The sequence below is a fragment of the Musca domestica genome, unplaced genomic scaffold, assembly GCF_030504385.1.
Source record: "Musca domestica strain aabys unplaced genomic scaffold, Musca_domestica.polishedcontigs.V.1.1 35, whole genome shotgun sequence".
NCBI classification, from domain to species: domain Eukaryota; kingdom Metazoa; phylum Arthropoda; class Insecta; order Diptera; family Muscidae; genus Musca; species Musca domestica.
The window spans coordinates 9,127,031-9,148,930 of NW_026712315.1; the positions used below are offsets into that span (position 1 = coordinate 9,127,031).

The following is a 21,900-nucleotide window of genomic DNA, read 5'->3' on the forward strand; positions in this document are numbered from 1 at the left end:
CGTCTATTTGTGATTTCGCCGGGATTAAAAATATTCGCGGTTTAATGGAAAAATTGACTTTTATTAAACACAAATGTAATGGTCTTTTTCACTTACTAAATATTACCCAATGACCCTTAAAATTGGAAGTTTTCTTCCAAGCCCTAAGGCTTCTTCCAAGCTGCTAACTTCCACTTCGATAATCGTGACCTTTAGAGCAACTGCAAAATCAGAAAAATTGTCAGTTTTGGTCCATTTCAACCCCTTAATATTATGCGATCATCTCCAAAAGCAATAGGCTTCTATTCTGGCCCTAGCCCACTTTCATTCTAAATTTCGTGAAGATCGGGCCATAATTGCGACCTGTAGAGTGATTAAAAATTAATATGGACAGACAAACGGACAGACGGACGGACATACATAGCTAGATCGACTCAGCTCGGCGAGATAGGAAGATCCATATATAATTGCCTATGTGGGAAAACAATATTTCGAGGTGTTACATATTTTTTGGCCAAATCAAACTTATAATACCCCAAACACATAGTGTTGTAGGCTGTAAAAAGCCCATATGTTTGAAAACGTTACAATCCCTCGTTTTATACCCTACACCAGGGTATTATGTCTTTGTGCATTTGTTTGTAACGGGCAAAAAGACCCATAGTTCCTTTTGATGATCTGCATAGAATCACTTTCTTTTTGTCCTCCGTAGCCGTATTATTCACTCTGTAACAACAATATTTGGGGAAATATTTCAAATACAGCTCAGAAATAGCTTTGTTAAATTTTATCGAGATCGGGTCAGATTTGGATATAGCTCCCATATATAACTTCATCCGATTTACAAATGTTATGGAATTTGGCACTTTCGACCGAAATGAATCCAGAATCTAGTATGTCGAATTTGGTGAAGATCGGTTCAGATGTAGCTATAGCTCCCATATATATTGTTCATCCGATTTGTTGTATTTGTTACCCACAGCCGTAATATGCACTCCGTAACAACGATATTCAGGGAAATATATCAAATGCAGCCCAGAAATATCTTTGCCAAATTTTATCGAGATCGGTTCCGATTTGGATATAGATCCAACTTACATGGTTATGCTACTTCGTTCAGGCTGAACGAAAGCATAACAAGTGGAAAAAGATGAAAATGTTTATAAGTGCGGTTGTAAGATTTAGAAGACTTTCCAAGAGAATTTTAGTTTTATTTAATTCTTTGGTTCCTCTTCTATTGAGCTTACGATCTCGTCACTTGGGTAAAAAATGTTTTTTGTCATAGAAGTTATTTTTAAAACTTCTGGGGAGAATATCCCAGACAAGAAACAAGGGAACTGATGAGGATTGGTGGCTCTTTCCGAAACCTAGGTATTCCCTGCCTTACCCCCTGGTAAACGTTACCATCGTTCTCCACTAATAAACAAACGTTGTTTTTATAAAAACAACAATAAAGGGATAAGCCTGACCATTTTGCAACAACAGATCCCATATCTATCTTTATCTGATTTCAAATTAATTGTGCGCCAAATGGGCAATACAAGTCCGAATTTAAAAGATACAAATGCTTCGGCATATTTAGTCCTTTGAACTTTAAATTATAATTTGAATCATAGCGTGTATGATTGAATTCTCTCTCAAAAAAAAAAACTTTTAATTGTTATGTGGAGCTCTACTAAATTACCAAAGTGGTGTAGGGTATCATAAAGTCAACCCCGCTCGACTTTAAGACTTTCTTTCCTGGTGTATGATACACGATGTTCCTGCGCTTTCACATTTCGAGGGGCCAATAACTCAGGTACTACCATCCATAACGCTTCCACTCAGTTACGAGTGGGAAGTCCCTTAATGAACGTTTGCTCCGGTTTGACATTGTCTCCACAGAAAATCCTTTATATTTTTGTAAAAATATTTAAACATTTTGATATAGCTCCTAATAACTGTACTACATACTTTAGAGTTTTTCAACCGCTTTGGACTTATTTATAAAACGTTGACCAGATTTCATATGATTTTTATAAACATATCCTCTACATGTCATACCTCAATCTTCACCCATTGAGACAATATTGTGTGTTTGTCACAGATATTCCACTTTAGCCACAAATGATTAAATTAATGATTTGTTGGCATCAAACAAGTTGTTTGTATTCGGTCGGTCTTTTTCATAAGTAATGACAGTAACCCCAGTGGTGCTCAAATGTTTTATTCTAGTCCGTACACAAACCATCGACAATGTGTATTTATCTAATTGTTCACCTTTATCTTTTGCTTCATTTCGGCGTTAGCATTTAGCATGGCCACAATCCATAGTTGCTCTCAAACTATGCGTTTGAATTCGCTTGACTTTGTAATTCGCCTTATAAACAAACAAGTATGTATCTCAAAGATACTCTTTTAAAATGGCAAGATAATTATCTATAGTTGTAACATTACAGTATCCGTGTATACACATACAAATACTTGTTGAGTATCTGCAACGTTTTTAGTGCCTGAAAACATCTGAAAATAGGTGTGGAATAAACCCCAGCGTCAACAGGTGTGTGTTTGTGTGTCGAAGAGAACGAGGGGAACACTCTTTATTAATTAGGGCTTAGTCACCAGGGTGAAATGCATTATGGCAGGAGGGGTGGGTCGAAGAACAGATGCTTCATATGCAGTTGTGAAAGATTGTTCCAGAGAAACAAATTATTATTGTGGTTGTTGTTTTTTTTTTTTTTTTTTTGCTGCTCTCCTGAGTGGTTAAGGTGTGTTTTATTTTTTGTGTAGATAAAAATGTGATCTTTTCTGGCCAAGTGAGCATGTGAGAATCGTGAGCAGAGAGAGAGAGAGAGAGTATTTTTATTGTGGGCAATACAGGTATGCTAAAGCAAGGCTTAAACTTAGAGCCGGCAGTATGAAATCGCGTTTTTAACCAAACTGACACGTCAACGGAAAATACAAAATATTCGCCTTACCGAATCGAACGCATCTGAAAATAAATAGATATTTGTGTGTTGTTGCTTTTCCAAAAAATAAAAACGCATACCTTTGTTATGTGATATCCAAACAACGAATTGAGAGCGTGTATTCCCCCGCACTCCGTCAAAAATACAAATAATAAATAAATACAAAGTGAAAATATTTACGGCGGCTACGCGAATGTATGAATGAATTTACCAACGAAACGTGAAACAACGCGGCGCCTTATTTTATAAAACAAAATGTGTGTGCCTCATAATGTCTCCTAAAAAATACAAGCAGAAGAAAAAAATTAATTAAAACATTTTTTATTGAATACAGAATAACTAAACCAAATTCCAAAACTTCCATCAATTACCAGCTGTTTGCCTTAACAATTTTCTTCAAAAATACCTACCTTTTCGAAAAAAAATGTTAATTAAATTTATCGTAACAAATTCTTTAAGCATGATCACATTCTCAAATGAAACCTCAATTTAAAAGCAAAAACAAAATAATAATAAAAAGTATAAAAACAACAACAAGAAGTCATTTGTGTTTCTTACCCGTTTCTCTCTGTGCTGCTCTGGGGCCAAAGTTGCCTCTGCTAGCTGGCGGGCTGTCTCTCTGTCTGGTTATTCTGACAACGTTGTCTTTGGTATAAAACCAAATAACAACAACAAGAACAGCAACAAACGTTTAATACCAAACCTATGCAAATGTTGGCAGCTAAATAGTTGTCGTCAGTGTCCATAGATTTTAAAGGGTTATTATATGAGATTATGGAAATTTTTCAGATTTTCGAAATAAAAATTAGATTGGGGGACTAAAACGGTCACATTCCATCGTTCCAGAATTTTCAAAAGATATTTTCGTATAGCTATCCATGTTAAAGTTCTGAACGGAATCGGACAGTGAGTTGGAATATCTGATTCTTAAAGGGAGAATACATGTTCGCAAAAAAGTATTATCTATGGTCAAATTTGTCATACAATGTCCATCGTTGCAGTTGCAGAATCAAAGAGATGTACGGTTGAACATTATCCTTGTAACTATCCTGTATTAACAATACGTTGACTTTGAGCTACAAGACGGGGATAACTCGCTATATTTCTCAAAATATCGAATGGGTCAAGGGAGGAATTAATCCTTACAGTCACTACAGGAGTGCTGTGCTCAAACTACTCGTCATTAATAACGTATTATAGAAATACGATAAATTGTTCAGGTCAGATCAGTAAGATCATTTGAAGTTATTGTGGAATTATTTTCAGAATATAGCACCTATAAGTAATGCTTTGTATATAGAGAAATATAGCACCTCTTAAGACAGTGCCCCTTTAAAAATGAAATGTGATAGATGATCTCTGGGTGTTTTCTAAGGGCCGATTACCAAAATAGAAATAGATACGATTTAGATTTGGAATAATATCAGAAGATAAATTATTTCACACAAAACCAAGTCGAAAAGAGGACTTTCCGGGATTTATTCATAAATGTAGTTCACCTTAGAAGACCACATTGAGATCTTGCAGTTCAACATCGCTAAACATTTTTGTTTTTAATGGAGGCCCCTCTATTTTGTGTGACAATTTTTACCGTTGGATAAAAATGTTCAAAGGACTTCATGGGCAATAGCCCCATGATGTTATATATGGACCTCTCTATCCATCGCCGAGCTTAGTCGATCTTCATGCGTGCTGCAAGTCTCAAATATATCTCTATCTTCACGAAATTTTCCAAAGACTTAGGGTCAGAATATTGCTTTTGGAGACGATCGCAAAATATTTAGATGGTGAAATGGAACAAAAACAGAAAATGTTCTTGATTTTGCAATTGACAAGGAAGAAGCCAATCAATTTGGATGGTCAGCAGAAATATATAGGAGGTGATAACTTTTGTGTCTAATTTGAATTTAAAAAGGTCTTTTGCGGACAGAAGTCCGTCGAGATCTCTTCATTGTACGAGGGTTGCTTAAATAATTTCTCTTGTTCTAGGAGATATTTCATTATTTCTTAAAATCCACTAATTGCACTATTAAAGTACTCATACTACAGTATAATGCACCTATGTTGGCTGTTTTCCAATTCAAAAAGGTTCCACAAGGCATAAAATGAGCGCTTCTGCTCAACATTTTTCTAATAGGCTTTCTTGCATTAATAAAAACCTCTAAATATCTGTTAGCAGAATCTTGAATGATTAAAATGATACATAAATGATGTCCATATTATCTATTTAAACCAGTAAGGAAAGCTCAAAAGTCGGGCGGGGCCGACTATATGATACCCTACACCACTATGCATATTTAGTAGAGCTCTCGTAAAAAGGTTTATACAGGGCATTTCAGAGCTCTATGAGATATTTGGTACAAAATCACAATCTATCTAATTCTATCGTGCATTTTACGAACTATAGCTATCTCTGAACCGGGTTTCTCCAAATTTTACGTATTAGCTTCTAGACTGGTGATTTGGGCTGATATTGACCATTTAGTGCACATTTAACCCGAAATCGGATGAAGATATATATGAGAGCTATATCCAAATCTGAACCGATTTCGATAAAATTTAAAACAGCTATTCCTGTGCTCCATCTAATACCTGGTACCAAATATCACGGTTGTGGAGTGAATATTACGAATGTATGGGACTAAAACTCTAAATCGGATGAAACATATATATGGTTGCTATATCTATATCTGAACCGATTTTCACTAAATTTGATATACTTGCTTCTAGGCTGAATTTGGTCCGATGTACTAAAATTCAGTCCATTTGGACTTATATCGGCCATTTGGTGCACAATTAACCCGAAATCGGATGAAGATATATATGGGAGCTATATCCAAATCTGAACTGATTTCGATAAAATTACAAACAGCTATTTCTGGGCTGTATCTTATATCTGGTACCAAATATCATTCTTGTGGAGTGCATATTACGAATGTGAGAGGCTTAAACACCAAATCGGATGAAAGATATATATGGGAGCTATGGCTATATCTGAACCGATTTTCTCCAAATTTGATATACTTGCTTCTAGGTCGAACTCGGTTGGGTGTGCCAAAATTCAGGTACTTTGGACTGATAGTGGACATTTGGTGCACATTTGGTGCACATTTAACCCGAAATCGGATGAATATATATATGGGAGCTATAGCTGTTTCTGAACCGATTTTCTCCAAATTTGTTGTATTTGCTTTAAGGCTAATCTCGGTCACATGTGCCAAAATTCGGGCCATTTGGGCTGATATTGGCCATTTGGTGGTCAATTAACCCGAAATCGGATGAAGATATATATGGGAGCTATATCCAAATCTGAACCGATTTTGATAAAATTACAAACAGCTATTTCTGGGCTGTATCTTATATCTGGTACCAAATATCATTCTTGTGGAGTGCATATTACGAATGTGAGAGGCTTAAACACCAAATCGGATGAAAGATATATATGGGAGCTATAGCTATATCTGAACCGATTTTCTCCAAATTTGATATACTTGCTTCTAGGTCGAACTCGGTTGGGTGTGCCAAAATTCAGGTACTTTGGACTGATAGTGGACATTTGGTGCACATTTAACCCGAAATCGGATGAATATATATGGGAGCTATAGCTGTTTCTGAACCGATTTTCTCCAAATTTGTTGTATTTGCTTTAAGGCTAATCTCGGTCACATGTGCCAAAATTCGGGCCATTTGGGCTGATATTGGCCATTTGGTGGTCAATTAACCCGAAATCGGATGAAGATATATATGGGAGCTATATCCAAATCTGAACCGATTTTGATAAAATTACAAACAGCTATTTCTGGGCTGTATCTTATATCTGGTACCAAATATCATTCTTGTGGAGTGCATATTACGAATGTGAGAGGCTTAAACACCAAATCGGATGAAAGATATATATGGGAGCTATAGCTATATCTGAACCGATTTTCTCCAAATTTGATATACTTGCTTCTAGGCCGAACTCGGTTGGGTGTGCCAAAATTCAGGTAATTTGGACTGATAGTGGGTATTTAATGCACATTTAACCCGAAATCGGATGAAGATATATATGGGAGCTATATCTAAATTTGATCCGATTCTCACCAATTTCAATAGGGTTCGTCCTTGGGCCAAAAAAATATTGTTTGGAAAATTTCATCTCAATCGGATAATAAATGCGACCTGAATTTTGTTCACAAGAATACATGGACAGACGGACGGACGGACGGACTGACATGCATAAATCGACTCAGAAAGTGATTCTATGAAGGTTCTCATTTCGTTTGTAACACCTCGAAGTATATATTTTAGACCCCACAAAGTATATATAGTCTTGATCGGCATAAACTTCTATGTCGATTTAGCGATGTCTGTCCGTCTGTGGAAATCACTCTAGCTTCCGAACGAAATGAAGTACGTTGATAAAACCTTACTTTGTCTGCAGGACTTTTGGTATTGAAAAAGGGCCATGTAGGTCAACGTTTTGGTATAGCCCCCATACAACGGTACCTCCCGATATTCCGTATTTTGATGATTTTAGCAACATTATTCGCCGGAATTGTTTCAAGTTTGGTATTTGAAGTTCGAAATGGATACTACAGGCTATGACAGAAAATTGTCTGTGCAGGTCCACGTCTTCGTATAGCCCCCATATAACGGTAGCACCCGATATTCGGTGTTATGATGATTTTAAAAACATTATTCACAGAAATTGCTTCAAATTTCGTATTTGCAGTTCGTAATGGATACTACAGTCTAAGACAGAAAATTGGCTGTGCAGGTCCACGTCTTCGTATAGCCCCATATAATTTCATGATGCAGGTCTACGTCGTCGAATAGACCTTAATAAAACGGTTACATTCGGCATTTGAAAAAATTTTTGAAAATTACCAAATTCGTTCGAAATGGTGGAGGGTATTCAAAGTTAACCCCGTCGAACTTATATCTTTATCAATAGCTTTATTCATTTAGAGCTACGTGTAATAATTCCACCTCGTCAACATTTGCCTATCGGCATATTCATAATGTATCACTTAAAAGGCTAAATAAGAACTATCGTCGCCAGAATTAGATTCGTTTGAGGCGGTATATTTCCATCAAAAACATTCGGTGGCAAAACAGCACGTTTATAGTGGGAGTAACACTTTTCTGCTTCGCGTCGTTATTGCATGACATTCCACAACTTAACTTAATGAAGAGTTCATTAACTTAACATTCATACTTCAATTAATCGGCATAAAAATGCATTGGCTTTTTTTGTGGATACTTCATTATGGACATAATAGCCATATTTGTTGGATTTTTGCAATAAATACTTGCAGCGGATGACCATAATTTTATAATGTCACGTTTTTATCAATACTGTATCCTATTCAAAAAAGAAAAAAGTGTCTACATACACATCTTTTGTTTAAATTCACGCGTATGGACTGGTGGCGTTTTTTTAATGATTATTCTGCAAGTTCAAGTGCTCTTCAAAATTCAATTTGAATATACAGCTTAAACCATAATAATAATTCAATTAATTTTTATAAAAAAAAAAAAAACAAACCAACACACACCGAAATGTGTTTCAAACATGTTGCTAATCTCACGCCAACCCGTAAAACCCGCTTACGCTTTTATAGACATTTCTTATATTCGAAATTCATTTTTAGACATCAGACCAAAAATAGTTTTATTACAACAACACCACCACCACTAGAAATTAAATACCATACAAATAAAAAAAATTGTTGTGTTTGTTGCTTTCGATCAGCTAAAACGTAAAGGTTTATTAAACTGGTTTTTCAACAACAACAAGAACAGAAATAGCAAAAACAACAGACAATCAAACGAACAGCGGCGATTCATGCGTTCGTTCCATTTGGTCTGGGTGACGTCCATTTGGAATCATGCATACCTTGTTTTATTTTATTATTTTTTTTTTTTTTTTTTTGATTTTGAATATATTGAAGAACCCCAATGAGAGTTGTGTTTTTTTTACTCTTTAATCTGGACAAAAAGATATTAATTGCTCGTGTATTTTCATTGTTTTTTTTTTTTTTTTTTTTTGAGTCTTCTGCACCTAATATAGCTTAAAAGGAAGTAGGATAGCTAAAAGGTTTTTTTATGCAGGTTCTAAACGGCTGACAATGTGTCAAAATTTTATTTTTCCTGGCCGAAACCTCATCTTTGGTCAATACCAATGTGAAAAACATTAATAAGTTTTGTATAGTAAACATGTTTGAAATTGAGGTACCTAAAAACTTAGATCAAAATATTTGTAGGTGAAGATGAGCACATTTTCGATATTTTTGAAAATAACACATTTTTTAAATTTCTGGAGATATTAAGCCACCTTTTGGACCCCACAAAGTAAATTTATTCTTAATCTGCATGAAATTACTCTAGCCTAGAACGAAATGAAGTAGGTTGATCAAATTTTACTCGGATATACTTTATGCCTGCAGGATTTTTGGTATTGAAAACAGGCCAAGTAGGCCCATTCCTAGTACAGCCGCCATATAACTGTACCAGTAGATTTCTCGTGTTTTTAGCTGTTTTAGCCACAATTTTAACACGAATTTTCTTTAAATTCACAGTTTGTTTTCTCAGCATGTAGACGATTGATAGATATGAGATTTTGATTTATGTGAGGCCTTTCGAAAATCTTCAATGAGCAGGGTCACAATTTGAGGTGGGGATATTCTACGAATTGTATTTTTTTGTGATCTAATAAATGTAGGACCCTTCATGGGGTTCTATAGGGTGAGATAAAAAAATCCAACAAAGTCAAATGCAATAATTTTTATTTTTTTTCTTAAATTTTATTGAATGAAAGCGAAAAATGTCGGAAATATCATCAAATTTTAGAATAAGTTTAGATTTGTTCGAATTGGTCACCTTTTGGCTCAAATTATGGCCTTTAAACGGCCAATGAAACCCGAAAGTTGCTCTGCGATATTTTGGCCTATTCCCCGCGAAGCGTTTGCTTGAGGTGATCGACACATTGGTATGATTTAGTGCCAAACTTGCTTTCCAAAATACTCCAGACACAATAGTCCAACGGATTGGTATCCGGAGATTTTAGTGGCCATTGTACGCTGGAAATGAAGCGAGGAACCTCATTTTATAACCAGCCCTTTTGAGTCTATTTTCTTTCTGTTGTGGTGTAAAAGCTCTTGCACTTTTTGGAATTTCAATTGCTTTACCCCGAGCTCATTTCTCAACAATAGCCGAATGGAATACTGCGATATGCTATGTTCAAGGGGCATTTTTCGGCCACTGCGACGCGGGTTTCGATCAAGTCGATTCTTTACTTTTCGAACCATTTCAGCTGATGTTGCTTTTTACTTCCGTCCAATTCCTAGATGTTGGGCTACGCTGGTAACGGGCGATGGTACGAGACACAAAAGATCTAATTACATTTAAATGCTGGAGTGCTCTAACGATAGAGGTTTTCCAGCCAAATATAAAGAAATCACACTATCACGCTTAAATTCCATCACAAATAACTTTTTTTCTGGAAAATTCTCACCAAAACGCTTTTGTACGCTTGTGAGCTGTCACTGGAATAATTTTAACAACTGTCGGACGAGTGGCCTAAAAATGAAAGCAGTCTGAAATTGGTTCCAGTTTTTTTATTTCACAGGTCTTCTGTACATAGAGGAATTCTTAATATAGAAGTGAGCTTGGAGGTTTAGTGGGGGTCTAGAAGGTCTCTTTTGTAGATATAAGGTCTGGTGAAGATTTTTCTTCAACATTTAACCTCTCTTCAAAGTATTATCCACATTTTGCGATTTTTGACCTTGTACACATTGGAGGGCTTCTTGAAGTCTTCTACACATAAAAAGTCTCTAGGAGGACTTAATATATATTCTATGTATATAAATATATAGAATATATCTATAGATCTTCTAAACATGTAGACTTTTTGAAGGTTTTCTATAGCTAAAGATCTTTTATAGATATTATTCAAATGAAAAACAGTTAGTGATAATAACATCTATAGCCGTTTTCGAGACTTTCCATCCATAAAATATATTCAGAAGTTCTTCTCCTCCTTTTGGATGTATTCTATAGACAAAATACCTTTTTTGGATTTCTTTACATATCTTTACAAAGAAAACGTTTTAAAGCCTTTTAGAAGCAACGCTATGTCAAATCAACACTATCCTTTAGTAATTTAAACATTTAATGTCTCTTTTCTATTATTCATTTATCTTGGATCTATTAATCATTAATAATTACCGACACTTACAAATGCTCCAATGGAAACGCTCTTCAAGTGTGTTGGTGTCTTAATTACACCTTCAATATTAATGGTCACAATTCAGCTTGTTATCGCACATTTCACATCTTAACCGGATAGAGGAGATAACACAATTTCCTTTGAAATGATGGCACGCCTTCCGGTTTGGGGGCCGCATAGATACACAGTACCCAAGCAAGTGCAAGGTGCAGGTCTCACCCATACGTGCCTACTACAACTTGTTGGAAAATTTCTTTTGTTGTTTTTTTTTTTTGTTTCTTACAAAAACAAAGAATTTTCGTTCTCACAATTTATCAGTAAACTAACAAGAGAAACAAACACACACACGTGTAACAATGAGATGGAGGAAAAACATTCAAGTGCTTTTTGCATTTTCTTCGAGTAAATCAAAGGAAAAACTGAATTTCTATTGTTAAATAGTTTTCCCAATAAATTATTTTTTTTTTTCTATTATTTTAAAATTGTTTGTATGTCGGTGTATGTCTCAAAGAAAATGGCACACCTCCATTGTTGTTGCAGCTCATTTAAGCGTTGCGGTAATTGTGATATCTATCTATGGCATTTGTAGGTTGCAATGGGGCTAAATGAAAACCTGTTTCGATTATTTATCAACCCATTAACCGCTCTTTTTCCCAGATATGAATAGTACGGGGGATAAGATGAGTACTTAGTACTTGTTGTCTATCATTAGTTTCGATCAGTTATTTTTGAGAGAGGCTTTAAAGTTTTATAATTAAATGTGCCAGGTTATACGAAACAGTATAGGGCCATGATATTAGAACAAAGTTGTACTATTGCAGACTTCATTTGGAAGTCCTTCAGTTTTCTAATGCATAAGCTACACCACCATCTAGTGTGGAGGGTATATTAGTTCTTCATTCCGTCATTGTAAATCATCGAAATAATAATTTTAGACCCAATAAAGACAACATATATTCTTGATCAGCGTAAGACGACTTAGCCCTGCCCATTCGTCCGTCTGCCCGTCTCTTCGTCTGTTGTAATCTCTCTAGAGTCAAAACGAATTGAGATTTAAAGCTAAACTGTTGCACAGATCAGTCTTTTGTCCGCAGGCAGGTCAAGTTCATAGATGGGCTACATCAGTCCACGATTTCGTATAGCTGCCATGTAACGGTACCCCACGATATTCGGTATTTGATGATTTTAGCCACATTTTTCAATGGAATTTTTTGAAATTCTGAACAAGGAGTTTCTTCTGACTACTTTAACTTCTGGAAGAGAATTGTCTATATAGGACCACAATATCGTATAGCCCCCATACAACTATACCCCCCGATATTCGCTATTTATATGATATGATTTTAGCGACATTTTTGACGGGAATTATTTCAATTTTCGTATTTATAGTTCGTAACGGATGCTACAGCCTATGACAAATCAGTAAACCAGCAGTAAGCTCGACCGGGCCGAACTTTAAATACCCTCCGCCATTTGGAAAGAATTTGGAAATTTTCAAAAAATAAAATCTGAAAAAATGTTCTGTTAAAATCTTAAAAACACCCAATGTAGCCGTTATATTGGGTCTATACGAAGATGTGGACCTGCACAAGCAATTTTTGTCACATGCCATTACAATATTCAAAAAAGAAACTTGAAAAGTAAATCCTACTAATAATTTAGCTAAAATCATCAAAACACCGAAAAATCATCAAAACACCGTTATATCAGGTTTATGCGAACACCTGGACCTGCATAGACAATTTTCTGTCACAGGCTGTCCTGGACCTATTAGGAACTTCAAATACGAAATTTTAATTAATTTCAGTGAATATTGTACCTAAAATTGTCAAACTAGCGAATATAGGAAGGTACTGATATATGGGGCCAATACGAAAACCTGGATCTGCATTGCCAATTTTCTGTCACAGACTGTAGTTTCCTTTGCGAACTCTAATACGAAATTTAAAACAACTCCGGTGAATAATGTCACTAAGACTAACGAAGGTACCGCTATATAGAGGTTATACGAAGACATGGATCTGCATATTCAATTTTTTTTCTTAGGCTATAATAAGCATTAAGAATTCTAAATACGACTCCGGTGAATAATGTCCCTAAAATCATCAAAATATATCGGGGAGTATCGTTGTATGTGGGCTATACGATATCGTAGACCTATATAGGTATTTCTCTTCCATTAGACATTTATCTTCCATACTAGAAGTTCTAGACATTTATCTTAGAAAGAACTTCTAGTATAGATTTTCAGACAATTCCATTGAAAAATGTAGCTAAGATCATCAAAATACCTGCTGTCAAAAGACTGATCTGTGAAAAATTTTAGCTTTCAATCTTTATTCGTTTTGACTCTGGCGTGAGTTACAAACAGAATAATGAACTTAATATATCTTCCATACTATGTAAGGTAGAGAGTATAAAAATTGTATATACAGGACCAAGTCTTCCTGTAGCCTCCATATAGCGGCTTTCCTTTGAGCTGTATTTTTCGACGGAATTTTTCAAGTTCCGAACTTAGCTGCTTTTTTGCTTGTTCTTTCTAGTGTCTTTTCATGGGTTCTCTGTGTAAGGAAATCATTCCATACATCTCCTAATAGATTCTACACGAATAAAACTCACATGGTCTTCTTTACGAGATTTGTAGACCGATTGTATTTCTTGCGGAATGAAATCCTTAATAGCCTTTTCCATGGAAAATCCCGTTAAATTCTCTTTCACCAGGATTCTTCTTTTCTCACGAGTCGGATACAATTCAAACATTTCTCACTAAATGGACAGACACCATAACTAAAATACGATTAACACAAATCGCCTTCACAGCATCTTTCAACGGCTAACTGTTTATCACGATAGATTGGCCCTTACCTGTAGAAGATTTCTTCACACTCATTTTTTACAGTTCGTAGGTACTTTGCAAAATATGTTGTTCGATTGGCCGTTCATGTGTGTGAGTGCAGCATGTACGGCTCTATCTATGGCTGAGTTTCTTTTCATTTTTTGTTTGCTTTCGTTATTTTCGTTGTTAGTAACCTCATTATCTTGGCTCGTCAATCTTTTTGGGCTTGTCTACATGGATGGTGGTGGTGAATTTCTTCTCTATGAATCTCCGTTTCTCGCCAAATAAATCCGCACAAGTGTGTCGGTATGTTTGTGGGTTTCTTCTCGTATGTCTGTCGATCTTTATGACACAGGTATTTAACAGGTAGATTTAGGTTTTGGATTTTTTTCTACTTCTCCTGTAATTTGCTAGCAGATGATTTGTTGTGTCGTCATTGTTGTTTGTCTGGAGTTTTGTGATCTTTCGCAGAAAAGAGGAACAACAGGACTTGAATGTTGAGTTTTAAATAATTGTTGAAATATTGAATTTCATTTGGAAAATCGTATATCCCATTTGTTGTTTTACCGCAAATACCCTTTGTATGCGTTGTGTTGAGTTGGATTGAGGTAGGTTTTTGTTGTGTCACACATGACTGACAAACCGAAAAAAATGCTTGAATGAATGGGCCATCGTCTCAAATTTACTTTTTGTTTGTTTGCTAGCCGTCGCTGCCAATAGCTGTGAAACGTCATGAGATGCTTGTCCATAGATTATCTGGTCATTGTTTTGCGTTGAGAATGTTTTTTTTTTTTCTGAAATCTATTAAGATTTCACATAGGAATGCGGTTGTATGTCCGCTTTATTCGATATTGTCTGTTTGGGAGGGGGCAAATAGTTGTGCAAACTTGGAAAAAAATACCAACACCTCACACACACGCTCACATATTGATTGTTATGTCCACGCATCGCCAAACCTATTATTTCCCGTAGTGCAGTCAGTGCTTACCGGGTTTCGCTAAAAAATCTCCACATGCAATCATGTGGAAATAAAAGGAAATGAATTCACCGGTGATATATCAATTTCAAGAGAAAAAAAAACGCATATTTTAATGGATGTTTTAATGATGGGAAACACAGGGTTTTTGTTTCCTGAAGAATGTGGAAATGTAGGCTTAACATGGGAGATGGAATTTGAACGAAGATAGATCGAAGTTTAGTGTTGAGAAGGTGAAAACCCAGGTACCATACAAAGCCAAACTCCGAAAAGTCTTCTATACAGAGCCAACCTCCGAGTTTTTTTTTATACAGACCCTACAAGAGATCCTAGATACGGAGCAGTCCTTCGAGAGTTCTTTTATATAGAATGGAATTACGAGAGTTCTTCTATACAGAGCAGATCTCTAGAAGGTCTTCTACACAGAGACGACCCCAAAGAAAGTCTTTCATACAGAGGTCCTCTATACAAGAGGAGTCTTTCAACAGGTATTCTACACAAAGAAGACTTATAAAATGTCTTCTACGCAGAGAGAACCTCCACAGGGACTCCATTCAGGAAAGACCTCTTCGTTTGAGAAAAGACCTTCCGAAAGACATCTATATAGAAAAGACTTCCAAAAAATTCTCCTATATGTAGAAAATCTCAGAAAAGTCTTCTACTCAGAGAAGACCTCCGAAGTGTCTTTTAATGTCGTTTAAAAAGCTCTGAAACCTTTTCTATACAGTGACATCTTCTAAAAGTTCATCTATACGGATAAGACCTACAGAAAGGTGACATCCAAAAGGTCTTCTGTGCAGGGAAGACTTCCCGAGGGTCTCTTGTACAGACAATAATGCCCGAGGATCTTCTGTGTAGGGAAGACATCCTAAAGGCCTTTCATGTAAAGAAGGTCGTCTGTGCACCTCCTAAATGTATTCAATGCCAAAATACCTTCTGACAGTTTTCAAAGCAGAGAGTACCTTCTAAGAGTCTTTTATACAGAGGATCTGCGGGGCAACTTCAATATATATAATAACTCTTTAAACATCTTCTCTTTATGTAAGGTTGTTGGGAAATCAGCTAGTAGGTTAGACACACTGACCAGTCGGCTAGCTAGGCCACATACTGCAAAGTAGATGGGTCTATATTCCATATATTGTAGAGTACATGGGCCCAGAGGCCATCTTCGTTAGAGTAGATGTGCCCAGAGGTCATCTACGTTAGAGTCGATGTATCCAGAGGCCATCTACGTAAGAGTAGATGTGTCCAGAGTCCATCTACGTCAGCGTAGATGTGTAGATGTAGATGTACCCAAATTCCTAAGATGTACCCAGAGGCCATATACAGGCTAGCTACTTTAGAATACACGGACCCAGAGGCCATATACTTTAGAATGAATGAGCCCAGATGAGAACGACATTTTTTGTCTGTATAGACCCAGAGATCATCTAGAGGACGTTCCCTGAAGCCATATACTGTAGGGTAGATGGATCTAGTTTCAATATATTGCAAAGTAGATGCGACCATATTCCATCAGACCCATCTACTCTGCTCTTAAGTAGATGGAAATAGATTGTATCTTCCCTTTTAGAAAAAGGTCTTCTCTCAATAAAACTCCTTTGAGGGACCTGCAAAGGTCTTCGAGGGGTCGAATAACTACCTTTTGTTCATGGACTGAAGACCTGGAAGATCCATACACATTTCTTACCTTTAAACCCGTCAAATGTCAAAAAATGTATAAAAGTCACCAAATTCCAAAAACTATCAGTTTCATTTGGTTAAAGGTTAATCTCTAAACATATCATATTACTCATTCGATTCTTCGCAATGAAAACCCGTTTTGTTTTTGTTGTTACTGTAATTTGTATTTTTATGTTAAATAATTTATTTCGACTTTAGAAAACTAAACAAAAAACCCCAATACTCTTTTTTTTGTATTCGTGTTTTCATGTCTTAGAAACTTTTCATCCTCTCCTTTAGCTTCGTTTCTAATGAAGAAATTTCACTTTCGTTTCATTATTTTGCCATTAGCTAACAACCGTCAGTCAGATTTAGATATTGCCATTAAAATAATAAGATGAAATTATTATAAAGAAAACACACACACACATATTCATACACATAACGGCATGTTTTTTTGTTTAAGTATCCAGTATTATCCATGGTCAAAAAACAACAAAAAAGCAAAAACTTGAAATGACCGATTATCATGCAAATTCAAATGAACATTGTTCAGATTTTCATTCACATGGACCACCAGCACCAAAATTCACTCAAGTGTAAATTTTGATATGAACGAAAACGAAAAATGAAAAAAAAAAAACGATGAAAGAAATGAAAATAATATTTTGAATAGCTACCTTTTCAATGAAAAAAAAAAAAATCGTCTGCAGGCTTATCTTAATTTATACAATAATGATATTAGAAAATATTTAAAATAAAATTTATCACCCTCAGAGGGTTATTAAATATTCATTAACATATTTTGAATAATTTTGTAATTTTTATAAAGTTTGTCTAGAAAATTTAGGTGGGGTTTGTGTGCAATATAGCACGTACTGCAGAGGTGTACTGGTTAAATAAATTCGGCTTTCTGTCCAGAAACTCTTAACTTGCAGAACCTTAATAATACTGAATATATTTGTGACATTGTCTACTACTCTTTTCCGAAAGTGTCTTCCACTCTTTGCGAAAGAGTCTTCTACTCTTTTCGACAGTGTCTTCTACTCTTTGTAGGCCATTTACTATTGTTTGGATTTTACAAAATATAACTATAGAGCGAAGTAAGCAATACGCCGATAATCGACACATTTGATATTTTCGTTACTTGGAATTAGTCTTAGGCCGTTCATACGAAATCTCCCAAACAAATTGTATTAATCATACTCAAACATTATATGAAGGGGTTCATTATATTTTCACAATCTAAAACAGAGGTCAACATTAGCACAAAAACCCCAAGAAACACAAATGAGGCGAAAAAGAATAAAAATAAAAAACAAAAAAAAAAAAAAATAATAAAAATAATAATTAAATGCGTGACATTCGCGTGCCGGCAATTCAATCAAGTGATCATGCTTTTTCACCTTGATTTAAAATTATTAATAATTATAAATAACAAAGCGTGTTAAAAATCTAATTTAAATGTCAAAGAAATATGAAAATTAATTACAACAAATAAATTAAAATAAAGTGAACCAGAAAGGAAAAAAATATTATGAAAAAGAAAAATAAATAAAAAAAGGAACTTTATGATAAAAAAAATAATTAAATAAATAAATATAACAATGCTTCAATAAAATAAAAAAATATATAAAAATATAATAATTATAATAAAATAATATTAATAATAAAATTACACTGTGCGATAAAATTTACTTTTTTTAAATAATTACAGAAAAAATCCAGTAGATTATGAAAGTAGAGCTAAGAATAGAAGACATTAATATCGGTGTTATGAATATTTATATTCCGCACTTTTTTGAAATTTTCGAATTGGAATTCCTTAGAATTTATGCGTGTATTCCTCAATAATACAGATAACAATTCGGGCATTACTTGGGTTGTGTCCGATTCCCCCTCTTCCACATTATTTTATACCCTACACCATATTATGGAGGGTAAATTAACTTTGTCATTCCATTTGTAACTTCTCGAAATACTCATGTCAGACCCAACAAAGTATATACATTCTTGATCAGCGTAAAATTCTAAGTCGATTTAGCCATGTCCGTCTGTCTGTCTACAGGTCCAGGTCTTCGTATTAGTACCTCCCAATATTAGGTATTTTGACGAGTTTAGGTACAATGCCCACCGAAATTGTTTGAGATGTCGTATTTGACGTTCGTAATGGATGCTATAGTCTGTGGCAAAAAATTGTCTATGATGGTGCAGGTCTTGGCACAGCTCCGATATAACGGTATCTTCCTATATACGATATTTTGATGATTTTAGCTACATTATTTACCGTTTATTTCAAGTTTCAAATTTGAACAAGGTAATGGCTTATGACAAACAATACCTATGAAGGTCCATGTCGTATAGACCCCAATATAACGGCTATATTCGGTATTTTTAAAATTTTAACAGAATATTTTAAGGATTTTATTTTTTGAAAATTTCCAAATTCGTTCCAAATGGTGGAGGGTATTCAAAGTTCGGCCCGTCCGAACTTACTGCTTTTTAACCTTTCTTTTTCAAATTTTCGAATTAAGATTCTCCTCGCATTCGTTCATTTGAGGTTTTTTGTGTCTTCAGCAGTATTAGAGATAAAAATACAAGGAATATCTGTAATTTCGGAACTTCTTTCTAATTATGGTTAAAAAGTCGGGTAAACGGGGTCATGGCAAAGAATTCTACTATAGGCCCAAGAAGACGACAAGAGCTTAAATCAAACTTAAACGCTTGCAAGTCTTATATATTAAAACCACATTTTAGGATTAAAACCATACTCTATATTAATTTTCTGCAAAAATCTCCAACAAAGCATCATAATGGAAGTATAACGACAGAGACGAAAATATTTCTCATCAAAGAAAAGGAATCTCTATTTTCATCATATATTCAGAAAGGTTTCAAAAAAAAAAAAAAAAAAAAAACAAAAAAGCTAAATATTTCTCAATTTTTTGATCAAGTTTTCTTCGGACTCTTTTTTGTTTTAGACAGAAAGTATAAAAAGAAGAAATATTCAACACAAAACTTCACCATTATACATCTAGGTTAAATAGTTTTTAAGAAAATTACATTCCAATTTTACGTGTTACAAGTGAAAATTTTAAGTTAAACTTTTCAACTGCTAATTTTATACGTTTCCATTCTAAGTATAAATCTCCCTTAAAAATTCTCTTTTTGGGGGAACGTGTCAAAGGAAGAAATTTTCTAAATCAAATTTCGATATGAATTTCTGAATAAAAGAAATTTGTATATGCAATAAGTATTATGTAACATATCATAATTTGTGTACCCTCCACCATACTATGGAGGGTATATTAATTTTGTCATTCCGTTTGTAACCCCTCGAAATACTCATGTCAGACCCAACAAAGTATATATATTTTTGATCAGCGTAAAATTCGATTTAGCGATGTCTGTCTGTCTGTCTGTCCGTCTGTTGCAATCACGCTATCTTTCGAACGAATTGAGATAGAAGGCTAAAATTTTGCACACATGTTTATTTTTCCAGTAGGCATGTAGGTCCACGTTTTCATATAGCCCCCATATAATCCCGATATTCAGTGTTTTGATAATTTTAGGGACATTATTCACCGGAATTTGTTCAAATTTATTATATTCGATTCAGCCTATGACAGAAAATTGTCTGTGCAGATCCACGTGTTCGTATAGCCTCCACATAACGGTACCTCCCAAAATTCGCTATTTTAATGATTTTATCGTCATTATTCACCGAAATTGTTTCAAATTACGTATTTAGAGTTCGTAATGGGAAACAGAAAACTGTGGGTGTAGGTCCAAGCCCCAATATAATGGTACCTCCCGATATTAGGTATTTTGATGATTATTAACCGGAATTGTTTCAAATTTGGCATTTGAAGTTCAAAATTAATACTACAGGCTAAGACAGAAAATTGTGGGTGCAGGTCCACGTCTTCGTATAACCCCCATATAGCGGCACCTCTCTATATTCGGTATTTCGGTGATTTTAGCGACATTATATACCGGAATTTTTCCAAATTTGGAATTTGAAGTTCATAATGGATACTACAACCTATGACAGAAAATTGTCTGTGCAGGTCCACGTCTTCGTATATCCCCTATATAACGGTACATCCCTATATTCGATATTTTGATGTTTATAGCGACATTATTAACGGGAATTGTTTCAAATTTGAAATATGAAGTTCGTAATGGATACAACAGTCTGTGATAAAAAAATTTTTTGCAGGTCCAGGTCTTCGTATTGGCCCCATATATCAGTACCTCCCTATATTCGATATTTTGACAGTTTTAGGTACAATACTCACCTAAATTTTTTGAAATGTCGTTTTTGAAGTTCGTAATGGATGTTTTAGCCTGTGAAAGAAAATTATCTATGCAGGTCCAGGTCTTCGTACAGTTCCGTTATAACGGTACATCCCTGTATACGGTATTTTGATGATTTTAGCTACAATTTTCACCGTTTATTTCATGTTTCGAATTCAACACACAATACCTATGTAGATTCACGTCGTATAGATCCCAATATAACGTCTATATTCGGTATTTGTAAGATTTTAATAAAATTTTGAACGGATTTAATTTTTTGAAAATTTCCAAATTCGTTCTAAATGGTAGAGGGTATTCAAAGTTCGGCCTGGCCGAAACTACTGCATTTTACTTGTTTTGATATCCCAAAGAAATACAAATTTATTTGCTATGGCGACTCATAATGAAATTTTATGGAAAACATTTTTGTCTTTGACAATAAGCTTCTAAAGTGATGTTTTTAGAAGATATTTACATAAATTCACACAAAGTACGGCTTTAACCCTAAAACGTGTTTTATTTAGACTTTTAACGTCCTCCGGAAGCAACAGTAGAATCTTATGACAATTACATTTTTAGAATATTGTTAATTGCCATTTTAAGTGAATTTTTAACCAAATTTTCAAAATAAGACCACAAAGACTCTTTTTGTGACTCTCTTCAGGGTTAGAATTCTCTTCCTAAACATTCCTTGTATTTTTATCTAAGACATAGCCAAATATATTATACACCTAAAATCAACAGATTCCAAGGAATCTTCATTCGTACATTTAAAAAAATGTCGAATAACCCCTATTTAGTTTACTTTGAGATGTAAATTTTCACAACTCCAATAAATGTGCCTTCTTTTTTGCTCACCTTTCATAATCTTACCGTGAATGTCCGGTAATTATTGAGAAAATTGAATTTTGTTGCACAATTTAATTTGTAATAATAAAAAATTGGCAATAAAATAAAATAAAAAAGTGACAATACAAAAACAAAA

At 34.7% G+C, this 21,900-nt stretch overlaps 1 protein-coding gene across 6 annotated transcripts in view; it reads left to right on the top strand.

Moving 5' to 3' along the window:
* LOC101893179 (filamin-C) overlaps positions 1-21,900 on the top strand; it is a 154,416-nt gene that overhangs the window by 83,563 nt on the left and 48,953 nt on the right. The window contains exon 1 of one of the 6 annotated variants that reach the window (XM_005177744.4): positions 2,883-3,184. The exons of the other annotated variants lie outside the window; for them this stretch is intronic. The gene's annotated coding sequence lies outside the window, so the exon portion shown is untranslated. Of the gene's footprint in view, positions 1-2,882; positions 3,185-21,900 lie in introns of those variants that run through there. 6 annotated transcript variants of the gene reach the window in all.